This window comes from Staurois parvus, unplaced genomic scaffold (genome assembly GCF_062004578.1).
Source record: "Staurois parvus isolate SC_StPar_1 unplaced genomic scaffold, SC_StPar_1.0 ptg000155l, whole genome shotgun sequence".
Classification (NCBI taxonomy): Eukaryota; Metazoa; Chordata; class Amphibia; order Anura; family Ranidae; genus Staurois; species Staurois parvus.
Window position 1 is genome coordinate 22,347,072 of NW_028317951.1, and position 7,410 is coordinate 22,354,481.

The following is a 7,410-nucleotide window of genomic DNA, read 5'->3' on the forward strand; positions in this document are numbered from 1 at the left end:
TTCGAACGATGAGAGGGAGGAGAATGAAGAACTTGAAAGGTGCTCTGGAGGGATAGGAGGATTCCCACTCCACCTCCCTTGCATCCATTGGGTCTGGAAGAGTGAGTCCAGAGAACACCACCATGGGAGAGGGAAGCAGGAGAAGCAGTGTCGGATTCATGAAGCCAAGTTTCAGAGACAGCAAGTAGATGAAAGGAGTTAGTGACAAAGATACACAGAGAGCATATGATACACTGCTATACACAGAACTCAGGAGACACTGCTGTACAGAGATCATAGGATACACTGCTATACACAGAGAGCGTAGGATACACTGATATGCTCAGAGAGCCTAGGATACACTGCTATACAGAGAGCATAGGATACACTGGTATACAAATTGCGTAGGATACACTGCTATGCACAGAAAGCATAGGATACTACACACTGCTATACACAAACAGCACAGGATACTACACACTGCTATACACAAACAGCACAGGATATGTGTCCCTTGCTATAGGTGTAGTCCATTTACATATCTACCAAAGCCTGACTGGGAAATTCCCAGGACGTTGCTAAGTGAGGCCTAGCTGTTTCTGCTCCCCTTCACCATCACAGGAGTGAGCTCTCAAGCGCTGAGCTCAGACCTACTGTATCAGGAGAGAAAGAGCATGTGAGGTGGTTTGAATCCGAGAAAAAGCTCACTCCTGAGATAGTGGTGGGGAGCAGTAACTAGGCCTTACTTAGCAATGTCCTGGGAGGTTTCCAGTCTGGCTTTGGGAGATATGTAAATGGACTACACCTATAGCAAGGACATTATTCACCTTTTAGACAGCATAGCTAGTTTTTTTGTAAAGGTAACCTTAGGCAGGTCATAGACGATGCAAATTTCTTTCCTGCAACCACAGACAGGGCTGACAGGGGAATTTCTCCTGCCGGGCAATTGTCTTCTCCCAGTAGGGTGGGGGGGGGGCTGTCCCTGCTGGGAGAAGACAGTGAATATTGTTAGTGGCTATAGCAGCTGCTAGCAATGGTCACAACTGAATCCGGCAGGCTGCTTGTACCCATCGAACAATCAACTTGGTACACTCAGCCTGCCACTACACAAGCAAGAACTAGCCGAGATTTAAGCCATCTATGGCTGGCCTAACCCTTTCACAGATCCAGATGTCCAGCACATGGCAGATAAAGTGTCAAGATAAACCATTTAACATTGACAACAGTCATGACGCTATGGTCAGATTTGATTTATTTATATAAAACCTATATCCCAAAAGGAAAAAAACTGTTGCTGTAACTGCTTAAAAAGTGTTAACTGGAGACCAACTTTAATTTGGCAGTCAAGTCCATCTAAATCTACTAATTCATCTAATACTACCCTCTCCCCAGACTGAGCATGCTGCTGTTCAAGGGTGGCTCTGTTGCTCTTCCATTGGAGTGGAGACACACAAAGACAGTAAGTGTGTTACTGACTAGGATCACCAGGGGAAAATAAAGGTGGAAAAAACCTTAAAAAAAGAAAAGGCAACCACCCGATATGCTGCAATATATTACACATTTGTTTTTTTTTTGTTTTAATACAACTTTCACTTGTATGTGAACCTGTAGGTTTGTAAAAATATTAGCAGTCAGATTGTACATGCATGGCTACCCATCATCCTATGTTTGTAGACAGCTTTTGGAAGATTAATGTACGTTTATGCCTGAGTACGCATCCATACGATAAATAAGCATGCCTAATGTCAGCCTTATGATGAGGAACAACAGCAACTGTCTCATATAATTCATACTGGAGTATTGATTTTACACCTAGAGATTGGTCAGGGGCTGTCTTTATATGATCCTTTCTGATGCAACCATTATTGGTAAGATCAGGGAATGATTATCACTTATCTAGAGGTAACCTAAGTGATCTTTGTTGTAAAGCGCTGCGTAAACTGTTGGCGCTTTATAAATCCTGTATAATAATCTCATTCTAGAAACATGGCATGCTTCTTTTGGCAGTGGAGGAGTCATCCACATGAGAAGTAGGAAGTGAAGGAATCCTGAACAGCAGGGATCCCAGGCTTTGGGCAACTGATCCTGTTACTTAAGTGTGTGAAGGTTCTCATTTATCCAGGTCATGGTAAATCTAGTAGCAGTCACATCCAACTGGACTTGTTATGTAATGTAGATGTTTTGGAGCTCCTCAAAACCACTTCTTCAGTTCTGCTCAGTGTCAGGAAGATACAGCAACATTTATAGCCACTCAGATAGCACAGACGCCTTAAAGTGACTGTAAAGGCACAGTTTTTATTTTCTTAAAAGTAACAAACATGTTATACTTACCCACTTTGTATAATGGTTTTGCACAGAGCATCCCCGATCCCCCTATTCTCAGGTCTCCCACTGGCTCTCCTGGCCCCTTGTCGAGTGTTCCCATAACAAGCCGCTTGCTATGGAGGCACTCCTAGATGCTTGCTCTCGAGCTGGCTCTGTGTGTCCATTGACACACAGAATGCAGCTCCCCCCCACTTTTTCCACACTGGCTGTGATTGACAGTAGCAGGAACAAATGGCTCCTGCTACTATCTCTGAGCCAATGAGGAGGGAGAGAGCCTCTGCTCTTTTAAGGTAAGTATTTAGGGCAGGCTGGAGTGTGTGTGTGTGTGTGTATGGAGGGGGGGAGGACTGATTGCAAAAGATTTTACATGTTAATGAAGAGAATTTATTAAAGTTAAAAAAAAACTTCTATTATAAACCACTTTAATTTAATGTTTGTGTAGCTATTGATTGTCCAAGAACAGGCTGGCAGGTATGACTTTCCTGTTCTTGGACAATCAACGTCTACACAGAGCATGGAGATTTGATTAAAGCTGACCTTCAACCTCTTCCGCAACTTCCCTCCACTCCACCCCTCTCTCCATGCCATAAACAGATTGCAAAATTGTTTTTCTTTTTTTTAATAAAAATGTCCAGCCTAGCATGCCGGTGCATGTCATTCGCCTTAGGTGAATGAAGCACACACTATTGCTGTGCCTCATAGAGAAAAGGAGGAAAGGGCAGGCCTACTGGCACGCACGTCATCGGGAAGCCCACTTGCTAAACCAAGAGCCAGCGGGCCTCTCGATGACATCAGAAAGAAGATGGCAGCGTGGAACAGAGCTTTGGCCAACCATGAGAGGATCTCAGCAGGACAACGCTGGATCCGCTGGATGAAATGTGCAGATACCAATCAAAGGTGAGTTGGAGTAAAAGAAAAAAAAGGTGGGGGGGGGGGTCAGCTGGAGGTCTGCTTTAAGGTGTCCATGCAACCTGTGTGGCACAAAAACATCCATTGGTGTCATAATTTATTTTTTTTTTCTACAGACAGAAGAAAAAATAAAAACAAGATAATTAAAGCGTCAATAAACAGATAACAGTCCATTAAAAATAAAATACAAACAAATACAAATAACATTAAGGGCTGTTTCACACCACATACAGTATAGTGTGGTTTTTTTTCTGCATCAAAAACACATAGACCTACCGTCCATGTATTTTTGATGCAGAAAAAAATGCATGTTACATGGATTCCAGTGAAATAGTTCACAACAGTGTTGTCCACAAAAGTAGAACATGCTGCATTTTTTCTGAATGCAACAAATCTGAAATATGCCAAAAGACATCAAAAAGGCACCAGAATGCATTACAGCAAATAAAAAAAAAAAAAAACAGGAAAATTGGGGCAAAAAAAAGCAGAGGGGGAAAAATATTGAAGATGCATCAAAAACGCACTGGAATGCATCAAAAGTAGAGATGCAGAAAATCATCTGTATTACAAAAGTGCGGTGTGGACCAGCCCTAAATTAAATAGATGAAACGACCCAAAATACACACTTCATAATGAAAAAATACACAATCTTAAATAAAGGGGATTTTTTTTTTCAAACCAATTTCACCTAAGCATCTGAATGAGTGAAATTCAAAATTTCTAATTTGGTGAAATTTCACCAAGGGCAAAATGGTTAATTCTGTGGCAAAATAATTTTGCTCCTCCTTATTTACAAATAATCAAAGGGTCAGTGTCTACTCAATGGGGTCTGCCCGTTATAATCACATGATCATTTGGGAAATGCTTCTAGGGAAATCAGTGAGCTACTCACATGATCAGAAAGTTGTATTTCTGAGGCCATTCCGTAGATGTATGGTGTACAGAAGGTTTTACTTGTCAGGTGACTAGGATACAGAATATTTATGAAACAAACTTTCCACTGCAATCAAAGAGTTTATAGAAACCAAGCTGCATCAAGACAGCCTAGAGCATTGTAGTCAAGATGTACCACCAGGCTACCTGATCCTTGGTTCAGCCGATGTCACTGTCACCTATTTTTCCTCGGTGACCTTATTTACAGAACTCCAGTCTAAACAAAAGCTATAGTGTCTTACAGTAGGACAGATTAGATCTCTAAATATAAACTACTGAGAAACTTGTCCCAGTTTCTGAAGCTGAGAAGGCTGCTATTATGCAGATTAGCTGATCTCCTAAGCCAGACACCAAAATAAATGTGCTCCCTGTTCCTACTCTACTTTAAAGTTGGCACTACACTGGTAGAATTTTGTAGGACAATGTTCAATTTTCTAATGAGTAATTCATTTTTTTAAAACATTGCAAAGCTCAGCATGGAAAGTTTTTCTTGTTTCCTATTTGAATGAAGAAAAGTCTGCCTTTTGCAAAAAAAAATATAAAATAAATGCAAATATATTTCGAGAACAAAAATATGAATTTATTATCTTTTTTGCAAACAAGTCTGCAAAGCATTGCAACTGTGGATCTTCCAGGCTCCTGTAGACTCTTCCTCCAGTTCTATGCCCATAACAGGTATGGACTTTCATCTGGAGTGCTGAAGGAAGTGTCAATGAACTATGAGTGCGGTGGTCACCGCATTGTGTTCCATTGAGAACTATCTGCAGATGGCATTTGTAGAATGACACAGGTGAAACCATGCACAGCTGTGCCAAATCTGACAGCTGCTTGGAGGGATGGAAGAGCCCCGACATGATGTCAGAGAGGGGGCTATTTTGGGTGTGGAGGGTCGACTTTGCACCACGTTACACCTTAAAGTTTACTAAACCCAGGAGCCTGCATTCACTATATCTGGTCTCCCCCTTTACACACAACATGGAAATACAATTATTTTAGTCAATATAAACTTCAAAATACCTTTTCTGATCAGCGGTATAAAGCAGTCTTGTGACTTCTATCAGCGTCCAGCTGAGCACTGATTAATCTTGTAGGAGGAGTTTTCATTCAGCTCTGACTTCCCTATGAGGCCACATAACCCCTGGCCATCTGTCTGGACAGTCCTGAATGGCCCTCTGCTGATCACATGCACCCTCCCAAAGAAAAAAAAAACTCTCTAGCAATACAGACTAAACTGAGCATGTGCAGAATGACTCCTAGAGCTCTGTACTATCAGCAGATGGATTGGGAACAGTAGAAGAAGGGGAGGATTAGAGAAGACAGGATCAAACAGCCTTTTTATTCAATACAGAGGATTAACCCCTTATGGTCCACAGTGAGTATAACAAGCATGTTTTACTGCATATACAAGCTGATTTTACCGTTATGGGTTTAGTAGCACTTTAAATATGGATGTAACATGGTCTTAAAGGTGGAGTTAGCCTTTAGTGTGATCTTCAGTTGGGAAGAATTAATTGTGTAGTATTTGTATACTATCGTATAGGGTCAAAAATCAAACATTAAAATTCTTTAAACTGGTAGGTCAATTAAATAAAAATTTGCTGCATTTCAACAAATATTCTTTGAGTCAATGATGGGCACATTGAATGATCTGTCAAAGGATCCTTGATAGTTATTTGAACATGTAAGTGTATGACCAGCTTAAAGCAGAACTGAAGTTCCGCTGTCACAAACTGTAAGCAGGCAGGCTTTTTATCACAAAAGAGATATGCAATATCTCTTTTGTAGCTGTTCTCAACCAGGGTTCTGTGTGGTTCCTCCAGAGGTTGCTAGGTTCCTTGAGCAATGAGTCATTTCTGCCTCTCAGATAAGCAACCACTGACACCAATGAACGTTTTAGCTATCGTTAAGGGTGGGATTTTTCCTATTTATTTATTTCAGGTACTTATATAGTGTCATCAGTTTACGCAGCACTTTACATATATGTTGTACATTCACATCAGTCCCTAATCCTCCAGGGGTGTACAATCTAAGGTCCCTAACTCACATTCATATACTAGGGCCAATTTAGACAGGATCCAATTAACCTACCAGCATGTCTTTGGAGTGTTGGAGGAAACCGGAGTTCCCAGAGGAAACCCACGCAGGCACAGGGAGAACATACAAACTCCAGGCAGATGGTGCCATGTTTGGGATTCGAACCAATGACCTTAGTACTGCCAGGCAGAAGTGCTAGCCATTTAACCATTTCCTATTAACCACAAATGTAAGGAACATTCCTCCCTTTAACCATCACTTTACTAGTCTGTAAACTACAAATATAATAATTTTTAGCAGGGGTTCCTTGAGGCCAGAAAGTTATTTCAAGGGTTCCTCCACATTAAAAAGCTTGAGAAAGGCTACTCTTCTGCAATGAAATACACCTACATGGCTGCTCGCAATGTTCTCTGGCCTGTAAACTGTGCTGAGCATACGCAGCTCAGCTTACATTGTCAGAATGATCCATGTGTGCCAGGATGACTGTCTCCAATGCATGCACAAGTTATCTCATCTCGTGCCAGCCAATGAAGACGGCCAAGAATCAGCACCCAGAAGATGACAGCCAGCAAAGGATGAGGACCATTGAAGGAAAGGTTTGTTTAGCTCAGCTTTGTGATTTTGGAGTCATTGGGAGCTCAGATGTATTTGTGCACCCTCTGACTGTAATTCATTTTTTTATGCTAAAGAGGAAAAGTGACCACATATCTACAAAAGTATATAGTCTTCTTAAGAATAGTTTTTTTACCTGGAATTATATTGGGGTTGTGTTATATGACCACTTCACATATACAGAGTAGCAGAATTCTCCTTCTTAGTCTTGAATACAGATGTGCTTTACTGCTCTTGAATTTATGTGAATGGATATTGATGATGTAAGTGGATATCTTGACATAGAGGGTCAACACTAGATTGTATACTTGAAGCAATGGAATCAATGAAAAAATATAAGCCCTTCACTCAATTGTGTTCCACCACCATTACATCTGCAGAATCTGTCCTATTAAAAAATGAATACCTGAACCTCCCAGTGAGCTGGAGAGACTGAAAAAGAAAGTTTGCACACTCAGCACCATTACATCTAGAACTGACAATTAGAAGTGCAGGATGCACTACTCTGGTAGCAGCTTGGTTCTAGGTATATGGATAAATTGGGCAGGAGCAGCAACAAGTCGGAGCACATTGTTAATTAGAACAATAGTCTAGAACATTTTATTATACAAAAACGTG